The sequence below is a fragment of the Lissotriton helveticus genome, chromosome 4_1 (assembly GCF_964261635.1).
Source record: "Lissotriton helveticus chromosome 4_1, aLisHel1.1, whole genome shotgun sequence".
Lineage (NCBI taxonomy): Eukaryota > Metazoa > Chordata > Amphibia > Caudata > Salamandridae > Lissotriton > Lissotriton helveticus.
In genome coordinates this window covers 1,021,502,017-1,021,527,193 of record NC_136063.1, presented here as the reverse complement: position 1 = coordinate 1,021,527,193, position 25,177 = coordinate 1,021,502,017, and positions in this window count along the sequence as shown.

Here is a 25,177-nt window from a genome sequence, read left to right as displayed (position 1 = left end):
AAACAATCAATTGACACATTATTAGTTTTGTAGGTAATTGTATTACTTTTAACATCCATATATATAATACAGTTATATTAAATAATCAAAAAATTAGAAAGAAAAAAAAATTGTTGTAATAATTATTGAAAAATAAACATAGATTTTTAATGTTTTGTAACATATCATTTTTATTTTTTGAAGGTTTTCCCATGGTTTTCCATTGAAGTGAATGAGAGATATTGCCATTGTTTCCTTTTTATGAAAATAGATGATGTTGCTGCTTGTACATAAGATTTGTCATTGCGAGGATCGTCGCGGTCCAGATCAGAAGCAAGGAAGAGCTGCGCCCACGTAAGACAAATTTAAATTATTAAAAATAAATTAAGGGTGGCATAGTTTATTGGAAGGAGGAGGGAGGTTGTAAGAACTAGGGAAGTTGTACTTTGATATTTTTGTATGTTTTAACTTAAAAAAATTCTTAAGCAGGTAGCAGTTGTAGGCCTATGATTGCTTTCGTAACACTTTTTGTTTAATAGAATTATTTTATAAGAATAATTACTTCCTCTACTAAACAAAGTGTTATGAAAGCAATATTTTCTAATTTTTTTTGATGCAACAGCTTTTTTAAATTTAAGTTATTGTGTTGTCGCAATTTTTGGGATAGGACGAAAGAACATGAGCAAAGACTTCATGGATTGCAGAAATTTTGGACGAGAGAGGATTTCATCAATGGATTTTTTTGTTGCATTTTTTTATAACGTTTTTTTTTCGTGTTCTTTTAACTTGAATTCGAGCAAGAGAGGATTACAATGATGCATTTCTTGTTGCGTTTTTTGCCAAACAAGTATTTTTTTTCTACACTTTTTGGGGGGGATGCGTTTTTTGTAGGTGAGCACAGTATAGTTTTCAGCACAATTTTTGCTGATAAAAATGGCTTTTCCAAACAGTGTCCATTTTGGTTAGTTTAACTCGGGTCATGGCTTACATCGTGGATTAAGGATTATTTCCTATGGATTAAAGTACTGCTCATGACTTTTTTTTTTTTTTTTTTTTTTAGATTTCAAAAAATCTTTATTGTGCACACTAGTAATAACACAGCAATGAGCCTACAACCCTGGGGGCGGCTGCGTTAAACATAGAGTCAGCTTATCACGTCAAGAATAACACAGCTCTTCAGCCGACAACCCAGGGGTCCGGCGGCGTGGTAAATGGGGGTGTCCGCGGGTTGGACACCACATGTATAGGATAAGCAGGTATCATATTGTAGCCATTATGTGGTAAACCTACACACAATCCCCAATACCCACCGTCTCGTCCTGGGGAGACAACATAACTGTAGGCCAGCGACTTCTAGGACTTTCGAAACCAGTCGATTTTTATAAACAAGAACGCCCCTCCCCGTTACTCACACATTTAAATATTTATGTTGTATAACCTCAATTCTCAAGTGTCACCAGTTTTTCATCTCCTGCACAGTATGTCCAACTGGGTACAATCACACATTGCAATTGCCCTCGTCGTGAAAAAAAACAACTTATCTTTACAATATTACCAACAGCCAGTTGCATAACAGTCATAAGGATCGGGAGGACCCCAACCACCCCTTGTGTGGACACTGTGATGTTGCTTATCGCCTGTCGCACAAACTGTCTTGAACGCAAGTAAACTCCCATGACCCCCCCCCCCTCCCTCCTCCCCAATCCCCAACTTCCCCATCCCCTTCCTCCCCCCCGCCTGCCGATCTTAAAATCCCCTTCCTAGTGTGGTCTGTGTGCCTTACAATTTAGTTTACCAGAAACAAGCTAAAACAGTGATATCGGGTCTGTGCTGTCAGTTCCTCAAATTGGGTCACCAGGTGTTGTGTTTTCTGGAGGACTAATGCCTTCCTGTCCCGTTTCTACCAGTTCCGGGCTATTTTGCGTTGGTGGGGCATCCAATTCCACCAACTCTTGGACCATAACCCCCCAGGCCTGGAGAACCTCTGTCAATTTCCCATCCCTTCTAGTACGCCTTATATGGTCCTCCTCTGCCAGCGCCCATTCTCTCAGGTCGGACTTCCATCTCAGCAGCGCCGGACCCTGTGGGGATAACCAGTGTATTGCAATGCGGCGCCGAGCCGTCACCAGGCCCAACACCAAAAACCCCCTGCTCACCTTGCGTTTGGGGTCTCGGGGGATCAGGCCCAAGAGGCATGGGCGGGGGTCCAACTCCACCACCCATCCCGACACCTTTTCTAAAACCTCCAGGACTGACTCCCAGTACGTTTGGAGGACCGGACACACCCATACCATATGCACAAAGTCTGCCATTGGGTTGCGACATCGGGGGCAGTGCGCGTCCCTACTGCTATCAATCGTCTGGAGACGCCTAGGAGAAAGGTAAGTCATATGTACTATGTTGTACTGAATTAATTTGAATCTATTGCTAACTGACACTTTCCTCACACTTTCATGAATGTTTTCCCAGTCACGGGAGGTGATCTCCTGCGGACATGCCCGCTGCCATCTGTCCTCAATCGTCAGGGGACCCAACTTCCTGTCGTCCCTCAGGGCCCTATAAAGGTGAGTCACAAACTTCCGACCCCCAGCCATCGCCAACATTGTGACCAGTGTACGGGTGTGCCCCGGGGCCTCTGGGAATGTTGGCCACAACTGCCGCGCTGTCGCTGCTATTTTCGCGTATTGGAGGAATTGTCCCGGGCCAAGCTCAAAGGAGTCCACCGCCTCCTGATAAGTTACAAAGTGGTCATTCGGGTACAAGTCCGCTAACATCAGGCACCCCCCTTCCGTCCATATATCTATAGTCATGACCCGCGCAATCCGGGCAAACGGCGGGAAGAGCCAAAGATCCAAGTCCGGGGCAAAGGGTTTGTTGAGGAGGAGGCGTTGTGTCACCCGATCCCAGATCGACGCCATCAACCGTGCCAGTGGGGGGGTATGTTCCCGTTGGCCCCCCAAACGCCAAAGCAATGCCCCCAGTTGCCTGTTTCCAAACGTCCCCTCCATTAAAGATCTTTCCCACGAGGGGTCCGTATCCAACCATGCGACCGCATGCTGTAGTTGGGAGGTAAAATAATACATCTCCAGGTCGGGAACTTCCAAACCACCTGCGCTCCAACTGCGCTTTAAGACCTCCAAACTCACCCTACATCGCTTCCCATTCCATAACAGGAGGATGAGGAGCGAGTCCAGCTCTCGAAAAACCCGATGTGGTATCTCGTAAAAGGACCCCTGCATAGTGTATAAACACCGCGGGAGGATCACCATCTTAATTATGGCTATGTTACCCATCAGGGAAAGCGGGAGGGTATTCCAAAAGGCGATGCTTCCCTTTAGACCTCGGATTATCCGTCCCATATTATGCTGGAAAAAGGTGTCGGAGTGCCGGCTTATCCACACCCCCAGGTAGCGCAGTGTGTCATCCACCCAAGGGAGTCCCAACTCAGGGCGTGGATCCCCTTCCCACTCCTCCTGCGTTCCAATCGCATACAACTGGGATTTTGTTTTATTGACTGCCAGACCGGAAGCGGCTGCAAACTGCGTTAATGCGGCCAGCAGGATCGGCAGGGAGTGCGATGGCTGGCGCAGGTAGATCAAGGCGTCGTCTGCATATAAGGACACCATGTGTTCCATCGCCCCTATTCGAATGCCCTGGTCTCTAAGCACCGAACGAAGGTAACATGCAGCGGCTCCATGGCCAGGGCAAAAAGCAGGGGGGAGAGAGGGCACCCCTGGCGAGTACCCCTCAAAATAGGTATCTCCTCCGAGACGTACCTGCCCGTGCGAACTCTGGCTACCGGTCTGGTATAGAGCAGTCAAACCCATCGTACAAAGCCCTCCCCCAGGCCTAGTTTTAAAAGTACCTTCCATAAATAGGGCCATCGGACTGAATCGAATGCTTGTTCGATGTCTAGAAAAACCAGCGTGTTCTGCCCAGCCCGACCCTCTAAGGTCTGCATAACATGGGCCAGGCGACGTATATTTCGCAAGGTGTTTCGGCCCGGGATGAATCCCGATTGGTCATCATGAACCAGGTGTCGGAGATATGGAAGGAGTCTCGAGGCGAGGACCTGACTGATTACTTTTAAATCCACATTTAACATGGATATGGGTCTGTAGGACCCAGGGAGAAGAGGATCCTTCCCCGGTTTGGGGAGCATGACTACTGTCGCCCCTCGCATGGAGTCCGGGAGCAATCCCCGGTCATATGCCTCCGAGGCCATCTCCAGGAGTTTCGGGACCAAAACATCTTTGAAATCTTTGTAAAGTTCGGCCGCGAGGCCATCCAACCCCGGAGATTTAGCCGTCTGTAGATGGGCTATCGCCGCTCTTATTTCCTCCTCTCGGAGTGGCCCACCCAAGTCCTCCTGACTCTCAGCCTCAATACTTGGCAATTGTACCCCCAGATATTGTTCCAAGTCCTCCATGCCCGCTACGGACTGTGAGTCCGAATACGTTTTAGACAGATGGGAGCGGAACACCTCTGTGATCGCCTGCTGGGTATATACTAACTGGCCCAAGTCATCCCTCAGCGCCACTATCGGGTGGGGTCGAGTTTCGGCTCGAATCAGACGTGACAGTAACCTCCCCGCCTTGTCACCCTCCGCGTACCACTTTTTCCTACTGGTCGTTCTGTGAAACTTGCTGAGGGAGGCCCAAGTGTCCCCCAGGTGTTGTCGCGTGGCCGTCCATTCCGGTTTTCGCTCCTTGTCAGTGGGGAAGTTCCTTTCTAGTTCTGCCAGCTTGTCCTCATGCCGTCTAAGCTCCTCTTCTAATGTCCGCTTGACCCCTACTCCTGTGGAGAGGCAGACACCCCGCAAAACCACCTTCATGGCATCCCACTCAATTGCCCTTGTACTGGGCGACCCCCAGTTCACATCCAAATACGCCTCGAGGCCTTGCAAGATAGTCTCCCTATATACGGGATCAGCCAACGCCTCAACATTAAGTCTCCAGAGCGGGACCCTGGGCCGGGGACCACCCACCAGGTACGTAAGCAAGAGCGGTGAGTGGTCTGACAAGTAACGCGCCAAATAATGAATGTCCTCCACCCGATCTGTGACCCCACCCTGGAGGAAGAAGTAGGATTGTGGGATTGTATGCAAGTCCAAGAGTTGAAAAAAGAAGACAACTGAAGGTAAGAAACTTAACTTTTAATTTATAATTATTTTTATTTTTAGAAAAATGTCAATTGAATTAGGGAAGTTCATTGTCAAAACAGGCAATTAACATGGTTTAGGAGGTAGTGTAGATTAGAAATGTAGGATGTGTACAATATTATCTAGGTAATCTGAAGCCACCATGAGCGAAAATTGTAGAATTGCACACAATAGTCGCTCTGACATTTCTTTTGTCCTTTTAGGAATACGTGGGTTCGGACTACCAGTTATTGATTGGACAATTCTCATTTCTTGGAAACCTGTCTCCTTCTTCAAAATTTCCCAAAAATTATAGAAGTTAGGATGTGGTTTACCTATAGATTTGTTGAAGGAGTTGTGCCATCCCTCTATAGCATTATTTGTCTTTGCTCCTCCCGCTAAGCAGGTTGAGTAGCAGTTCCACCACTTCACATGGAAACGTGGCTTCCTCCTGCAACCTGACCTTCTTAGATGGTCAATCTATTTATCTTCACAGTAATTTAGAAGGGGTGCCAATTTGTCTTGTTTGCAGTAAAATAATCTGATTCAGTAATAGATGTGTAATATTCATCTACACTGTCAGGGAGAACAAAGCAAAGTGCTGATAGTTTCTTCAATTCAAATTGCAGTTTACTGTCTGATATATAATCCTCAACTAAGGATGTTTTTTGAATTTTTGTCGCCAATAAGCCTGTGAAAAGTGAAAAAAACATCCTTGAATTTGGGTATCCGTGTACATTTTGGTAATAGTGTTAATCATAGGTAATTGAAAGTCAATTGGCACTTTTCTAGGTCTTTTGTTCATGGTTTTAGATTTTATCACTGACAAAAATTCAGTGTACATTGAGGTTTGTATACTAAGGGTACTACTGTATTATTAATGTAGGCGCAAATAGTGTATATTTGGGTGAATGGATGGGGGGAGGATTCAAATGTACCATCCATCATCCAAATATCACTACACTCTAACTTAACAAGATTATGGGGTGTGCTAAAGATTAGAATTCTTTTAAGAGGGTTTTTATTGTCATGCAAAAGTAAGATTTCATTAGTAACGGTTACAGTAAGTTGAGGAGGAATGTTAATATCAGAGAAGGTTTGGGATGTTACACGTTGGGGGTTACTTGCTTGTTTTTTACACTGAATAATTCTGCGTAGGTTCGGGAGTGTTGGCATACAACTTGCTACATGTGTAGGAATATTTTGTCACACCTCCCTCAGAACTGAGCCACAGGGTTCATTGGAGGCGGATGCCATGACTTTCACTTCATTTATAGTTTCTCTTACCTCTGTCTCCATTGTAGAGGCTATGCTTTGTGGTCCTTTCAACAGTGTCATCAAGAGTAACCGCTCTGCCTGTGCAATAATGCACACACCACCAATGATACCTGGGCTCAGTTAATCTCTCCTTACAATAAACGTAGCTCTGTAACTTAACAGTCTATTTCTCCTGTTTGGCTGCAAATATTTTGCTTGATGTCTTGCTGCCATTCTCTGTAGAAAAGTTAGTGTTAATTAATTATTTTACAGCTTTTTCTAAACAAACATGTACCAGGATTTGATTGTATTGGCTTGATAATGGTGGTTTGGAATTGTTTGCTGCTTTTATACCTTTGATTAAAAAAAGGTTATTTTTCTATAGACTTGCCAGAATGAAAAGGTTACCTTTTTAGGTTGTTCTATTGTGTGGTTGGAAAGTCCAGTTTAAGATGCTGATTTTCTTTCGAATTTTTCTTTCAGTGTTTATTTATGTGGTGTTTAACGCTTTTGATTCTTTGTTTCTGAAAACAATGAAGAAATGTTATGAGTTTTTTGCTTGGAAAATGTTAGTTTTGCAAAATAGCCTGCAAAGAAATATATTAGTGCTTATATACTATAAACAAGTTCTTTAGATTTTGTTTGTGAGGCTCAAATTTTTAATGCAATGATACATTTAAAAAAGAAAATGCTTCTTTGGTTGAAACCTGTAAATAAAAATTAATCATTGTGGTTTTGGATCATTTTGACCTTGTATAGTTTGGCTTCTTCAGTGTTGAAGGGCGTGTTTGGATTATTGTGGTTGTGGATGTGTTCCTCTGCTCTGGTTGGGTTAAATTATCTTATCTGTTGAGAATTGTAAAACGACAAACTGTTTGATTGCAGGCTTGAAAAAGAACAGAAATGAAAATGTGAAATTTACAGTTTTCATTTAAAAAATGTAATTTTCATTTCAGTTCAGTTTCTTTATTCGAAATGTTCACCCTTCCATAAAAGTACATGCATATAAAACAGTCAACCTTACATCCACATTGTTCCACTCTGTCTAATGCAGGGATATCTCCTTTTGAAAAGAGGAAGCAAAAATGTCCTTATATATATAATTGATAAAATGTACAAAACAATAAAAAATGTATAGTCATTTGGCCTGACTTGTTATTGCACGAGCAGGGAATGGCAGCGATGTTCAGTTGGTACCCACTAGGAAAGCACAGTCAATAATGTACAGTATCAGCACGGAATCACAGGTAACGCTCCCATCTCCCACAAGACTGTTCCAAATAGGCAGGTGGTATCTTGGAAATGCTCTGGGACAGATATGTAGTTATCAAAGGTTTCCCTACTACACTATTAAGATGATTTTCAAGAGGTAGATGATTAAAAGCTGAAGCTACTTCACTTTTGTTATAGGTAGGGCCTGAATCTCTCATTTTAAAAACTTGCTCCACACCTAGCTTCCCAAATTCCAGTTTAATACATGCCAGCCATGGAATTTGATGACCATTATCACAAGAGATACAATCATTTATTTTATCTCTTGTAAGCAACGCCTGATCGTTACTCCAATGGATAACCAAAGTAGCAATAGCCTCGCTCTAAGTAAATCGGATATGTATAGCAAATGTAACTCTTTGTGACAAATAACATGAGGGGGAGAAGGTGGTACACCCAACAGGCGCCTGCAGAACCTATTTTCCTCAGATTGTATGGTTCACACTCCCCCAAATGGTGGCATCATTAGTAGCAATTGGAACACTTTGCGACTTATATATTTGTATTATTGCTTTCAGCTGCCCCCGCCGCGAGGTTGAAGGTGAGAAAGCAGTGATCCAATTGCTTTCGAAAATAGCATTCTACGATGTGTAATGTTAGATAACCACACTCTGGAAGATGAAAACATGACTCCTAGGTAAGGGAAGCTCTTAACACTAGTTAAGGAGTTATTTCCTACTTGTATAGAAGACAATTAAATACAATGTGGCTCACATGCCATAACATGGGATTTTGCAAAATGTGTACAGAGGTATAGATTAGACATAAAATCAATAAATGCCAGCACTAAAAGATGCAATGCCATGGGGGTCCATGCCATTAAAACGGCGTCATCTGCATATAGAAAATGTAGGAAGGGGTCTCCCTTACAGATGGAACATAACTGGTTATAGGGGATCGGGATGGGTAGAGATCATTAATATATGATATAAACAGGAGAGGACCTAACACACAGCCCTGTCTAACTCCCCTCCCAATCTCAAAGCCCTTAGATAGATTCCCATTATTATTTATTCTAACTTTCACTTTCATACCCTATGTAGAAATGCAAGAGAATGAGCAAGGGGGGCATCCAAACCCTTGAGTATCAACATGTGCCATAGCTTAGACTGGTTCACACAGTTGGAAGCGGCGCTTAAATCCATAAATGCCACACCTAAAGGCACATGCTTTGCGACTGTGTACTTACCCATTATTAGGTTCAAGTTAGCACATTGGTCAATTGCCCTACCTTACTTCTAAATCCCCATTGAGAAGGATATGAAATTGATTTTGTTTGGGCCCACTCCTGGATCCTGTTGTAAATAACAAGCCCCAGGACTTTTACAGTTGTATTAATAAGCGATGTTGGTCTATAGCAACTGGGGTCTTCTCGATTGCCTTTCTTGTATATAGAGACAATAATAGAGGTGCACCAAGAGACTGGTATATCTGTATGAGGTAGTTGACTAAACACGTTAGTTAAGATTGGAGCCCACAGTTCAGTATTCCGTTTTAGTAGATCAATTGGTACTCTACCGCCCGTGCTTTGGAATAAAGGCCTCTTCTACCTCCTCTACTCTGATTCTAACATCCATTACCTTACTATAGTCTACAATAAAATTGTCTGTGTTATGAGGGGGTACATAGACCTTGCTAAAATAGTCTTCCCGGGATTCACTAGTGATGTGACAAGAAATTGGGGAGACAGTCAGGTTTTTACATCTAATACCAGATACTGTGGCCCAAAAGTACTTACTATCCTTCGTGTTAGCTGCCTGTGCTAATGTCTCCCATTGGTCCGTGAGGACCTGTTCCTGCTGCTTAGCTGTAACAGTCTATAATGTTTTCTCAGGGCAGTAACCAGTACATTATTTCTAGGGCTTTCCTTAATTCTTGATTGGCTACTGTACAGTCATGATCAAACCAGCCGTCTAATTGATTCGATGGGCGTATAGGTCAAAGAAGGGTCTTTTTTATACCAAGACAGAGTTCATTAAAAGCATCTACTATGTTAATGGCACTATCCTCTTCAGATAGACAGGTCTCCACTGACCTCCTATTCTCTTTCACAATTTTTTCTAGCGTTTGTACTGGATCACACATTCTCCAAATCATTTTTAGGTTATCTGATTGCGTGCCCCTATCTGCCACTCATATTCTTTCCTTGGGGCCATTAGGAAGACAGCCTCTAGTCGGTTATGATCGCTAAAGGTAGATTCAACCACCAACCCATGGAGCAGAATTTGTTCAAGGTGCCAAGTGATAAATATGAAATCAATCGTAGACGGAGACCCTCTTTCTTTATAAGTGGGAGGCATGATTATGTCTTTCCCTTCAGTTGCCATAATATCCAGTAGATCATGGGATTCCACTATTGCCCCCAACTCCTGACTTCTAGGACCAAACCCCCCCATATATTCCCCATTGTGTTCCTTTCATTTGAGAAGTGTGCATTAAAGTCACCAGCGAGGCATAGATATAATCCCTGGACCTTGGTAACAACCTTATCTGACAGCTTAGTAAGAAAATTAGTTAATTTTAAAAATATTGGGTTAGGAACATTATTAAAATCATTATAAAATTGACCAAATAGAAATTGAAATAGGTTTTTCAGCACACTACTTGAAAGCTAGTGCTAGCTGTCTCCAAGACCTCCACGTGACCACCCAAGGCAATATTCAGTCATACCGACAACCCGTCCGATGCACGACCAGAGCGAGAACTAAATGCAGGAATGTTATAACACTGGTACCCATCTAATTCAGTGTGTTCCACCTCCCATGTCTACTGTAACATGATTATATCATATTTTTTAATAAAAGCAAACCATTTTGGGACAAATATCTTACATCGGATTCCTGAAACACTCCAACTTATTATACACAGCCTCTTATCCGGACTAGCTTGTGCAATAGATATATGGGTGGGTTTATTTATAGAATTAGGCTTGGGGTGTATGGGGGCAGTAGCTCCTAGGAGTCATTCTATGTCTTCCAGTGTACTAAGAACTTCAAATCTGTTGTTACAATTCGGTAATGGCTGTACCCTAATGGGGGGATTGCAAACAATTGGTAAATTTACTGGCTGATGAAAATAGCCATAGGGAAGTGCCACGAGTTGCGATCTAGTGTCTAGCGGTTGTTCAGCATCTTTTAAAAGATTGTGCACATGGATTGGAGCTCTAAAATGTATCACAATACCATCACCTGGGTTATCCTTCCACTCCTGTCTCACCCATCCAACTCTCCTTATCATGATAATTTCATCTGCATTTCCAAACTCAAACTGGTTGTATTTATACAACCAGTGTACAGTTTTGTTTTTTAACTGAGTCCATGTCTCAACTGAGCCCGTCTTCAACAGCGGTATACCAAAACATATGGGCAAGCAGCTGGAGGAAGGATCAGTGAGTTTTTCATAGGATTGAGCAGTGTGCTAGCTTCACCGGAAGGATCAGGATGATTTTGCCATAGGGGTGGTATCTCTCTAGATGGATTGATGATAGTAGGGACAGCTGCTTGTAGGACCAGATTTCTTATGGGTAGTGAATCTTTGTTAGAATAAAGGTTCCTTTGAGACTTATTTAATGATTCTGTACCACTGGTCAGCCTTGTTTGCAATTGGGCAGGATAGGTTGGGATGGGATATGAGTTGGAGGATCCAGTGAGTCTGTCCTTGGTTTCATTATTTGAGTTACAGTACTTAACAAGAGATTCTCTATTGATTCTAGTCACCTGATAATTAAGCAGAGATTTTGATCAAGTAATAAAGAACATTTGGAAATCAGGGTACTTTGTACACTATCAGTTATAATTTCCTCTGTTTGAGTTGTCTGAGTCGCACTTTGGGATTTAGAGCAGTGCTGGATTGAATTATGTTCACGACTTCTCTGTGACTTCTTTTTAGGTATAGCCTCTATACGGGTTCCCTTAGTGGACCCAGGCGGTTTCCTCTTTTTTTTAGCAGGTTGGTTACCATCAGAGGTTTTAGAGGAATCTAAACATGTAGAGGCAACGGGCGGTGTAAGCTCAGCGCATGCATCAGCGTTTGAAGGAGACCTGCATGTGAATAATTGAGTGGTACAGATTAGGCTGGGCGACTTAGGAGCTGGGTCAGAGGCAATATGTTTGGGATGCACCACATCCATGGAAAGTCTACGTTTAACCAAGACGATTTCATTAGAGATCGCCCCCACTGCTCAAGCCAGCATGGTTTCTATCGCAGTAGTTGTATGTGGTGAGATACCTGCGCCAGGCATCTTATGTTTGACCATTCTCAGTGAAGCCCAAAATAAGACTTAAAAAGAAAATGTACCTCTGTTCTGTGTTCTTTTTTCTGAGCAAGGCAAGGTCTGGGCAGAGTCCACCCACAAAACTGGATTTCTTGGTTGGACTTCAAAAGGTATTTGTCAGTGAGCGTGATGGAGGTGCGTCCTTCAGGCGCAAGTGAGATGGTGTCAGTAAACGTTGAGCTGTAGCCGCAGTTCCTTCTATAGATCCTTCTATAGTGTGTGATCCACCTCTACGCCTCCCTGAGGGGCAACAACTACATAGTAGGAGCCTAGTTCACCAACTCCAGGGCTCTTGTGACTCTTGTGGCCGCGCATCAAAACATCAAAGCATCAAAACATAAAGGGTGTGGCCCAGCCTTTTCCAGGCTATGACGGGCTAAGACAGGCCCATCTTGGTCCGGTCTTTACCCAGGCACACCCAGCGCACGTCCCGCGTTTTTTATGGTGCTCTGGCACCTTGCAGGTATGTTGTAGCTCCTCCTCCCAGGCTGGAGAAATGGAAGAACAGCTGTGACAGCAATAGTGCCTTTAGTCACTTTGTCATTACTCCCAACTCGCCGTGAGGAGGCTATGTGGCTTTCTCTCTCATTTTTTATTTAAGTACAATTAATTTACCCCCAACTTGATCTAACACTTTCTCTGTGGCAAGCACCTGTCAGAGTAGGAATAGTAAATTTGCCCCCACCACCATCCAGCACTTTCCCTGAGGCAAGAACCTGTCGGAGTAGGAAAAGTAAGTTTGCCCCAACCACCATCCAACACTTTCCCTGAGGCAAGCACCAGTCGGAGTAGCGATCGTAAACTTGCCCCCACCAAACATATTACTTAGCAATGCCTGCTAATATTTGATTTATGACATTAATAAAGTTTTTTTTTGGTTCAGATCATTTTTTTACTGTTTACTTACATTTGATTATGTAAAGGTTTGTTTGTTCTTGGTAGGTATTTGGTGGTGCTCTATGTCCAATCTCTGTTAATATCAAAAGGAAAATTTTAATAATCTTGGATTTATGTTTTTTTTTTCTTTGAAAATTATTTAGTTCTTTTATTCATTTAATTTTCAAAGGAAATATAATTTTATGAATATCTGCTGTAGATTTGGGGCTGCTTTTCAAATTCAGAAAAATGCTGTAAATAAGCAAAAAATATATTGTAAGTACTTGAGAATTAGGTGCAATTATTTGGAAGCTGTTTACTTATAATTGTACACTTACTTCTGTCAGTAGATGGCAGTTTTCCACTGGAAAGTCGGCAAAATTATCTAGCTACTCCTGCTGTGTGTGGTCTCTATGGAAGTCAGTTTACCACTCAGCACAAAATGGTGGACGGCTTCTTTTATACGTTTTCTGGGGTAAATGAGAATTTTAAAGAAAATATGTTTTGAAAACAGTTTTTTCGTGTGATTCATACCATGACTGAATGTAAATTTATTTTGACTAGTGTAAAAACGTTTGCTGAGACGTTCCTTCTCGGAATGTCAGCCATTTTGACTAGATGCTGGCTCTGGGGATGTAATAAAAATAGTTGTGTGAATAATCTCTTTTTGACTCTGACATTAGTGTGTATTTATTTAAAAATACTGTAATTATATCTGTAATTTTCAAACAAATGTAAACACAGTTTTCGATTTTATTATTAATACCAATGAATTTTATTGGATACTATAAAAATACCTGACTATTGAAATGAATACCTGGGTATTGATAATCTCCCCCACCCAAAACCCCTATTTCCCTTGCATCCAGTGCCAGAGGATGGATGCATAAAAATTAACTAATTGAGATTTTAATAAAAATCTATGAAAACATTATGCTTTCTAATGGTATGTGTTGTATTAGTATGCATTGTAATGGCATGTATTGTAATGGTAGTTTTAATACATCTCTTTGAACATGCGTTGTATAGGTATGCGTTGTAAAAACATGTATTGTAAGGGTATTTTGCATTGTAAAAACTGTGATGTAAACGTATGTGTTGTAATGGTATGCATTTTAACATCATATATTCATATAGACCTCTCTAGCAGACCCTGGTCCATTGGGCAGTGAGAGTAGGAGATTATTTTTTTATTTTTTTTAACTATTCCCTCCACTCATCAGGTCCACTAGTGTCACAGATACAGTGGATTTCATCTTTGGGAATAGATGGGGGTATGTATGTTGTGTAATTTGTGATACATGAACTGGCATTTCTGATCCCCAAGAGATTGGTTTGCCATTTTAGGACAGGTGCAGTTTTTAGGCAGATTTGGCAGAGTTGGTGACTTGTTTTCTGTGGGGTGGCTTTGGATTGAATGGTTGTGAGATAGGAGAGGAAAAATGTTAGTGTTGTGTAAGTGATTTCATGGGGACTGAAATGTTTATTCAACTGTGGACCTGTTCTAATAAAGGTGGCCCTTTATTCTGGATGGAGGCGCAAAGCAGCACAAATAATTGCACAATTAAAAAAAGCCTGAGAGAGAGAGCGCTAAATTGTGCAGCGCTATGTCAGAGCCCTCACAACACCTAATATATCTAGGTCTAAGTTAATACTTGGATCCTACTGCTTTACAATGCGCTGTCAACATCTCATCCTACTAATATGCCACAAGATATTCAAATGGCTCCCTGTAGACACCAGAGGCACAGTCACCTAGGTTCTCATCACCAACAGACTGGTCTATGGCAACACACTCTATGCCAGTATGTCAAACCAGCTCATACAATGACTCCAGACTACTCAGAATTCCACCACCAGATTTATTCTTGACATCCCCCCTCAGCACACACACCACTCCCCACATCAAACAGCTACACTGGCTACCCATCTAGGTGATCTGTCAATTCAAACTGCTCATCCACGCCTACAAAGCCCCCCATAATGCAGGAGCTGCCTGCCTCTACCATTGCCTCAACTTACACCATCCAACTAGGCAACTGCGCTCAGCCACTGTTAGAAATAGGATCTCTAGTTCGGCAGAGGTTTGCACCCTGTCCAAGTCGGGACCACCACTCTAGACAGGATAAGTCAGATATACATAAAAATTAAATTGTGCCCACCCTATGGTAGCTTGGCACAGAGCAGTCAGGCTTAACTTAAGAGGCAATGAGTAAATTATTTGTTTATCACTTAAATTGCAGTAACTCAATAAAAAGACCACAAAAAGTTTAAAAACAAAGAGAATATTCATCTGATTAAAATGACCAAAATGACAAAAATCCAATAAGTAGAAGTAGAGATATGAATTTTAAAATATTCAATGTGAAAACAGTGCTTAGAAGTCACTAAAGGTCAAAAGGTTACTTGAGGTCACAATGGACTAGCCAAAGTCAAAGTTTGGGCCAACCGCGATGGAGGGCAGGCCGGCTACAGTACCCAGACAGGTCCTGCTGAAGCAATACCTTAGATGGAGCTTTCTTCAACATTGGGAGTCCACTATGTCGTCATTGAGCGGCACGGATTCCATAGCATTGTCGGCTCAGTTGAAATCAACGTAAAGCTTCTCCGTCGAGCAGTTTCTGCATTGCCGTCTGTGGATTTGTTGTTGTCAAGCAGCCTCTGTGTCTGTGGCCAATGCATTGGAAATTCTCATGCAGTCAAGGCAATCCATCTTTTTGTGCAGAAATCAGCTGCAGAACCCTATTCTGAGGCCCAGGACTGGAGGGCGTACCTCAGGCAAGGGTAGGGATAACAAATTACAGAGTTTAGCAGCACTAGCAGGATTGCAGGAAGTCTGTTGTGACCCTGAGATGTTAGTAAAACAAAAGGCGAGCCAGCAAGCTCTTGGAGTCACTCTGGGTTCAACAGGATGGGCCCAGTCCTTGTCCTCAGCAGGGCAGAGATCACCAGGCAGCAGGGCAGCTCAGCAAAGCAGCAAAGCAGTTTCTCAGAACAGTCTGTGAAAGCAAAGTGGCAATCCTTGCAGCACAGCAGTCTGTACTCCAGCAGAGTTCTCTTCCTAAGTCTAGTAGTGTACAGATTTGGTAGAGTCAGAGCCTTGGTACGTATACCCAAAGGTGCCTTTGATGTCACGGGTGACTTCAAAGGAGCTCTATTAAATGCTTAAGGGTACCTTTCAACTCAGCCCAGGCTCCAGACTACCAGTGGGAGATAAATCAGCCATTTGTGTGAGGGCAAGACACAATCTATTCATATGTAAGTGTGAGCAAGCTCTATCCCTTCCTGCCCAGGAAGGCTGTCAGCATGCAGATGGATACATATGAATCCCCAGTCACACCCAGCTCTTCCTATTTTGTGGCCATCTAGATGGGATGCAAAAAGTGTAGCTGTCACCCATCCCAGATTTGTATTAGAGACAGGCTGCAGGCACACAGAGCAAAGTTAAGAGCAGAGAAATGTCCACTTTATAAAAGTGGTTACATCAAACAGGGGCAAACCTATTCCCCAAATCTGGAGTAGATAAGTAGTATTACAACTACAATGGTTTGGTAAAATAGTTAACAATAAACTATTAAAAGTTCAAGTACATGAAAACACAAACAAGTCAAAAAACAAATGATCAGAAAATCTTAAAGAGGTATCTATGCTGGCTTGATTAGTCTGGCTGTGTTCGGATGCAATGTCCTCTGAACTGTGAGAGGGTTGGTCAGACCGTTGTACTGGACTCTACATTGGCACTGCAATTCAGATGTGTGCAGATTTATTTTTATGGCCGGACTTCTGATGTTGTTCCTATGAGGCCGTTTTGCATTTTCTCTGAGTACATTTGACTCAGATTGCACAAAGTACATGAACTGGTTGCTCTATAAAAATATCCCCCTGTCCTTATGATGACCTTATAAATACCATAGGTCAAAACACCGTTAAATACCTGTCTTTGGCATACATTTATGAGGAAGCATTTATTGCCTTTCTTTGTTCTTGTTATGTGTTGTACTCATTTTGTTTTACGTTTCGGCTCCCTCTGCCATTGTTTCTCGTTTACAATGTAAACCATGTTTTTAGTGATGTTCATTGTGTAACTACGTCAGGACCTTTTATGTATTCTTGAATTGTTTTGTAATTGTTTATCTATATCTGCTTTTATAGTAAAAATATGTTTTTGCATTCATAATTGTTTTCTGTGTTGGGTACCCCTTTCAGATACTCTGTTCATTTGTCTTTTGATTTATTTGTGTTTTCATGCATGTGAATTTTTAATAGTTTATTGTTAAGAATTTTCCCGAACCATTGTCGCTGTAATACACTTTCTAAAAGTGGAAATTCCAAAAGGGTAATGACAAATCCAGCTTTACCACTAATGAGGGTTGATCACCACTATTCCAAAGATATTAAACATGAAGTAGCTCGTCCTTTTCCATCTGGTATTACAAATTGAAAGGTTTTTTAAGAAATCCCCAATGCTAGCCTACAGTAGGAGTAGACCTCACAACAGTGAAAAACAAATGTATCTGCTTGTCACTGCCAGGACATATAAAACATAAAAGTATGTGTCGTGCTGTTTAGTTACACACACCCTCCCCTTTGGGTCACTTAGGGCCTACCTTAGGGTTGACTTGTGTGTAATAAAATGGGAGTTTAAGGCTTGGCAAGCGGTTTTAAATGCCAAGTTGAAGTGATAGTAAACTGCACACACAGGCCTTTCAATGGCAGGCCTGAGACAGGTTTGAAAAGCTATTTGTGTGGGTGGCACAACCAGTGCCACAGGCCCACTAATAGCATTTAGATTACAGGCTCTGGGTATATGGTACAACAGGTTACAAGTTACTTATAGGTAACTAAATATGGTATTGAGGTATATATCAACATGTTTTATGGGAGAAGCTCATTCACTTTAGCACTGGTTAGCAGCGAAAAGGTGCTCAGGATCACAAGGCCAACAAAAAGATACAGCAAAAATGGGAGGCTAAAGATAAAATGTTGGGGCAAAGACCAACCTAAGGATGACAAGTCCAACAGCCACACTCTGTTTTGCACAGATACCATGCATCTGCAGAAGCAAAACAGAAGAACGCTCTTTTTCCTACAACTCTGCCAAAACCGGGCGGATGTCAAAAATTTAAAGAACTTTAGGCCCATTTCCCAACTACCCTTTTTAGATGAAGTGGTAGAACAGCATGTGCTGACGCATCTCTCGGAACACCTGGAGACAAACGATCTGTTAGAGTGAAATCAGGCTGGCTTTCGAAGTCATCACAGCACGGAGCTGGTGATGTTGTCCATTTTGGATGAATTAAGATGCAGAGCTGATAAGAAGATCCCCGGGGCCCTGGTGCTCCTTGATCTCTCCGCCGCTTTTGACACGGTGTGTCATAGTCAACTGTTGAAGCGTCTGAGAGACCTGGGCATCGGGGGGACCACACTAGGCTGGCTTACTTCATTCCTGCAGGGAAGATCGCAGAGGGTGCAGTTGTCAGACCTAGTATCTACAGCAGCGGCCATTACCTGTGGAGTCCCGCAAGGTTCTGCTCTTTCGCCGTTCCTTTTCAACATCTATTTGCAGCCACTGATTTCTTCTCTCAATCAGATGGATTGTCAGACATATAACTATGCTGATGATACACAGATTATCATCCAAATTGAGGATTCGCCAGGAGCCCAAGCTAGGCTGCATAACATCTTAAAGTTTACAATCAACTGGATGTCCAGCAACTCCTTGAAGATTAATCCAGACAAAACGGAAGTGTTGCCTATCACCATCTCAGGCAACCCTTGGAACGATCGTTTCTGGCCCAAGGAGTTGGGTAGGACTCCAGTACCGGCAGCCTCAGTGAAAAGTCTGGGAATCCATATTGATGGCAGTCTGTCTATGAAGAAGCAAGTGTCTTCGGTCGTGAGCACCTGCATTGGCCTCCTCAGACAGCTACGAAGAATTTCTCAATTGCTGTCTTTTTCTACCTTAAGGAGTGTGGCGTCCGCAATAATCCTAGGACGACTGGATTATGGTAACGCCCTCTATGTTGGGCTACCCCAGCAACTACTCTCAAGACTGCAAATAGTCATGAACGATGCTGCTAGATTGATTTAAAAAAAATCTAGGAGCACGCATGCCACGCCGCTCCTGCGCCAACTACATTGGCTTCCCATCAAGCAGAGGGTAATGTTCAAAGGCCTATGCATTTCGCATAAGGCAGTATATGGCAATGCGCCTAGTTACATCAAGGCCAGACTGCTGCGGTATACCCCTAGGAGGACACTGCGCTCATCCGAGGATATTCTGTTGGTCAGCCCACGTTTCCGTCTGTCCACTTTTGGTGGACGTGCCTTTTCGACCATACTCCCAGCAGTCTGGAACAAACTGCCATATCGCCTTTGGATGGAATCTAATCTATTGCCGTTTCGTCGGATGTTAAAAATGGTGCATTTCCAAGATGCATGGGATGTGTTATAAACTAGTTGCCTGTTTTTTGTCATGTTCAGTGTCTCCTGTACAAGCGCTTAGAGACCTATAGGTGATAATGCGCTATATAAATTGAATGAATAAATAAATAAATAAATTAACCTGGAGCAACCGTCTCCATCACATCAGGACCTCCCCATCTCTACTCAAGTTCAGCAAGAAACTGAAGACCCACCTGTTCAACTAAGAGCTCTGATTGGCCTACACATCTGCTCTATCGCCTGGATTCCTCCTCGAGTGATAAGTGTGCTGCACAAATCCTCGTCACATAACATAAGGTCCATTTCCATGCTCCTTTACAAAACTGTTTCACTAGAAGAAAATCAGCTTGCTATGTCACCACCAAGAGGGCGTTTTGGGGATGGAAGAAATTGAACGATGCATATGGAATCATATTGATCAAGCTGAAGTGCACAACACAAAACCATGATTCATTAACTGCACAGCCTCTGGCGTGGAAATAGAAGACCGAAATATAGACCAAAAAGACACTTTTAAAGCAGTCGAAAAACCTCCAATTCACTAAAATTGTGGATTTGTGACCTCAAAAAGTTTGTACTATGTACCAAACCAATTTCTGCTAGGAAAGCTTTAAGTTTAGAAATGAATTAGGAATCTCAATTTGGAAGGTGCACTTTGCATGCCTCCCTACCAAACTGTGATTCCTATCAATACGCATCAGTGGTTTTGGACCCTAATGGCAGTCTAGACCATAGAAAAACCATGGACACCCAAGTTGTGGTGGTAACTGATTCACAAAAGGTAACTATCCCATTGTGAACCGAGCTCAAAATTAAAGGAGGATAAAGCAGTCGTCCAGGGCATCAAACTGAAACCTTTAAAAAAAAAGTTTGAAATGCGGCGCTGTTTCCTTTAAGTCAAGCAAATCGAGTTGCTTGAAAAAAAAAGGTTTTGTTATTTAAAATTAAGCACTGGAAATCACAAGTGTGGTGGCCTGCTGACCGTGTCTCACCAGCATCTCTGTGATTGTGTTGAAGTGAGCTGCAATTTGTGACCTACATAAGGAATAATAATTAGGTAGTCATACTGCTATCCACTTCGATTTCTTATTTTTTGAATGGACCTATTAACACACCTGTCGGTTCACAAAAAAATTCTGATGGCAGAAAGTAAAGTCGTAACAGTTTTTGTGACCGGAAAGTTTGTACTTCTGGCAGCATTGACTGAATTATGCAGTAAAAGAAACTAAAAATTATGAAGCATATACTATGAGAGTACTGTTTACATATTATGTTATTTTAACACTAATACTTTCTGCATAATAGTGTACCCTTATTAATAAGAGTTGAATACAGCAGTTGGTGACTGAAAGGTGACCGACTTAACTAATTTAAGTATTATATATATGATCTGAAGCACAACCATTACAAGTGAAAAATCTAGGGGGTCTTCACGCTCTTATTTCATTGGCATATAAGGACAGTTCTCAACAAGCTCCCACAGTCAGTCAAGCAATTGCAGTTAATAAAACATCACCAAGTCCTTTTCGGGGAAAGTCTACGTTTTTACCTTTGATGCCTAAGGACGCACTGGATGTGTTCAGTGACAGAGTTATCACTGAACTAAAAACTTTGAACATAACTGTGTTGGGTAGTAAGAAACAAAATGACTATAACAATCAGCAATATTTAATGCTCATTAAAAAGATACAGGGCAATCCAAATGTGATAGTGAAGAATGCGGACAAGGGAGGGAATACTGTTTTATGGCCCAGATCTGATTACCTTCAGGAAGCAGCTCGTCAGTTAGAAGATCCCCTATGTTATACTAAGACCACTAAATTTGCCATGTTAAAAACACATGAAACCACCAGAAAAAGCATTAGTCAATGGCAAAGACAAGGGCTTCTCACAAAGGAAGAGGCTAAATTTCTTATTATAACACACCCAGTCACCCCTTTCTTTTACCTTCTACCCAAGATTCACAAATGCACCACCCCAGTTCCCAGACGTCCTATCATTTCAGCACAAGGCAGCATCAATGAAAATCTTTCTAAATATGTTGATTTTTTTCTTCAACCCCACATGACCTCACTTCCCTCTTACCTTAAAGACACCACGGAATTTTTAGTTAAAATTAAGCAAGTCACATGGTGTTCTGATTTTTGTTTCCTGGTTATGGACATTGAATCCCTTTACACTAGCATCCATTATCTGCACGGTTTGGAAGCAATCCAATTTTTCCTTGACATGAGAGATGCAACGCTTAGAGACCACAATTCCATGCTACTGGAGATGATACGTATATGTTTAACTAACAATTATTTCCAGTTTGGTAAGGACATTTTCCATCAAGAGCGTGGGGTTGCTATAGGCTCGTGCTTCTCCCCCAGTTACTCATGTTTACATGTTGGCTGGTGGGAGGAGCACGTTCTCCATGGGGCCCATCGCCATTGGCTTCAACATCTAGCCTACTATTGGCGATTTATAGATGATATTTGCATCATCTGGAAGGGCACACATGAACAGGCAGCACTTTTTGTGAATGAGATTAACAACAACAACCGCAATTTGAGATTCACTGCCACCATATCATCAAACTCAGCTGAGTTTCTAGACGTACATGTCTACATTGACCAGGGTCAGATCCATACCAAACTACACAGGAAAAGCACTGCGGGCAATTCTATTCTTCATGACCGCAGTGCTCACCCTCCACATACCATCAATAGCATTCCGTTTGGCGAATTCATTTGCATCAAAAGAATTTGCAGTGACTTAAAAACAACTTACCAATGCTTGGCTGATTCCATGCAAAGGTTTTTGCAGCGCGGTTATAAAAAAGATCTTTTAGATCGCGCACTTTTAAAAGCATCTAGGCGTTCGAGAGACGAACTTTTGACTCCTAAAACTATTGAAACTTCCGAATTAGCTTCTAGGGGGTCTGTCCGCCTTATTACTACCTACTGCTCTCAGGAGCGCAAATTAAGACAAATCATCAATGCAGAGTGGCCAATTGTTCTGACTGATGTAATTCTAGGCCCAATCTTACCCAAGTCACCGGCTATCACATTTAGGAGGGCACCGTCCATGAAAGATGCATTGGACAAAACCCAGCCTGAGCTTACTGTTAAAAATCCTAGGTTAGCCAAAACAGGTTTCTTTAGATGCACGTCCTGCCGGGCTTGCACATTTGCTGTTAATGGCACGCATTACACATCAGCGTTCAGCGATAGACCTATAAAAATAAATGAACACTTAACCTGTCGCAGTGAATTTGTCCTTTACCAACTAACATGCACATGTGCTCTATCATACATTGGGAGTACTAAGTTGCCAGCCAACCAGCGCATTTTACAGCATATACGCGCAATAGTGAATTCAGACACAAACTATCCAGTGGCTCGCCATTTCAAGGGAGTACATGACAATAAACTAAAGGATTTAAAATATACTCTATTGTGCTCAGTCCCTAATCCCGGACGAGGTGGTGACCGAGAAAGACTGCTCAGACAGAAGGAAGCATACTTTATTTTGCTGCTAGATTCGAGATCTCCTAACGGTTTAAATGTTATTGATGAACTACACCATTATTTGTAATATTGATGCCATTTAAATTCTTGCTTTCTTTTTCTCTATGTTTCTCATGGTGGTTATTGTCTAAATTACTCGTTGCTGAAAACTAAAATTTAATGATACATTTGTATTGATAAGTAGGATGTGTTCTTGAGGAATATAGTAAATTACACAATTCAAGTTCAAGTAGGGCTATCAGCCGCAGTTGTTTTTAATAACTTAGTTTCATTATGAATTTTGTTCCACATTTTAAGCACTTGCACTTTATTAAATCAAGCATTATGTAGATGACATGAGGCATATGAACAAATATGTGTTATATTGAATATGATTTGGGCAATATGACAGCTACCTCTATGCACTAGCACTTGATTCCATTGAATCTGTACTTATCTGTAGCAATGTACATATTGATGCACTAGCACTTTTGTATTCGCAATTCATTTTGGTTATTGAAAAAGAGATAGTGACATCTATTTTGATATGAATTATTGGATACTTTATCCATTATTTCTATGCCCTTATTTATTCAAGCTTGGAAACCATCTAGCATCATATAATAACGATTTTAAATGAAAGTTTAAAAGCACTATGCTACAATTCTTTCCTTTGCCTCGTTTGCAAACAAACTATGTAAACAATTATCTTTATGCTTGATTGTATTGTTTTTACCCATGCGTCCTGTTTCTTTAGGCGCTTGGGCTTTTAATCACTACATATTGCTCTGCCTACTCCTGACGCGTCATGTGATCAAGCTCCGCCTGCGGAGCGAAACGCGTCAAGGAGAGCACTTGCTCTGCTATGGAAAGCAATAAATCTGCACTGCTGACACTTTAATCGTGTGATGGCGTTTTGATTTCATTCAAAATATACTTTGTCGGAGAGGTGGTCTGCGCCCGCTTGTGACCGCGACTAGAAGCGGTCGGGTTTCTTCTGATATATATATATAGTCGGATTTGTATTGCACAAGGCTGCCCCAGCAACGGGGCGTCCCAGCGCGACCAAAGACTATGAGCGTGAGCATGGAGGGAAAGAGATAGAGATTAGGCTGGGAAAAGCCAGGTCTTTATGGCTTTACAAAATGCAAAATGGTTCTGGATCCCTCTAATAGTAACAGGAAGCAAGTTCCAGAGTTTCGCAGCAAGACTGCGAAAAGAGCGGCCTCTGGCTCAAGCTCTCAAGACTCGAGGAATACTGACCAAAGCTTGGTCAGCAGACCTTAAGGTGCGCCGCGGCAAATAGAACTCTAACAATTAAGCCAGCCCCAGAGGGGCCTGTTGAGTCAGAATCCTGTGAGAAACACAAAGAGTTTTAAACTGGATTCGCTTTTCAACAGGCAACCAATGTAATTTAGGAAGAACATGGGAAACAAAGCAAGATTTTGGACGTGCCACCCGGATACGTGCCGCTGCATTCTGTATTCTCCGCAGGCGCCTAATACTGGACTTGTTAGCGCCAAGATAGAGAGAATTACCATAGACCAGTCTCAATAAAATTGCCGCCTGGACGCACTTTGGGAGGAAAAAAACCAAGCAGAGATTTTAAACCTCACAGAAGCCCAAAACAGACTCCTACTACCGCTCTCGATTGAGTCTCAAAATTAAGACCACAATTGATCCACACACCAAGGTTCTTTACTGTCTCTTTGGGTAAAGGAGCCGGTTTAAGACGATCCAGCCAGCACTGCTCGGACCACATATCCTGGTCCTTCGCGAACAGCAAAACCTCTGACTTACTGGCGTTCAACTGCAAGCAGTTTGCAGCCATCCAGTCCGCAACCTCTAGCAGGTCCTCCTTAAACTTTTCCAGGTTAACACTACATTTCTTAGAGAAGGCGATCACCAGTTGGGTGTCGTCAGCATACGACACCAGTTACAGCCCTCTTCTTTTAGCCACCAACGCAAGGGTTCGAACATAAATGTTAAACAGTAAGTGGCTCAGTATTGAGCCCTGAGGCACCCCCTGCTGCAAGGCATACTCCTGCGAGTGAAAAGGAGGCACCGAGACCTGGAAAGACCTCCCCTCCAAAAAGGACCGAAACCAGGCCAAAGCCAAACCCCTAATTCTAATTTCCTGTATGCGCTTTAAAAGTATCGCATGAGAGACAATGTCGAACGCTGCACTTAGGTCCAATAGAACTAAGGCCGCTGAGTCACCGATATCAAGACTCCCCCGGATTTCTTCAATCACAGCCAGCAGAGCAGACTCTGTACTGTGGCGCGCTCGGAAACCATTCTGCGACGGATCCAAGATGGAATTATGTTCAATAAACTCAGAGAGAGTAGAGTTCACATTGGATTCGACCAATTTAGCCAAAAAAGGCAGCTGGGAAGTAGGCCGATAATTGCCCAACTCAGAAGGGTCCAGAGATGGTTTCTTTA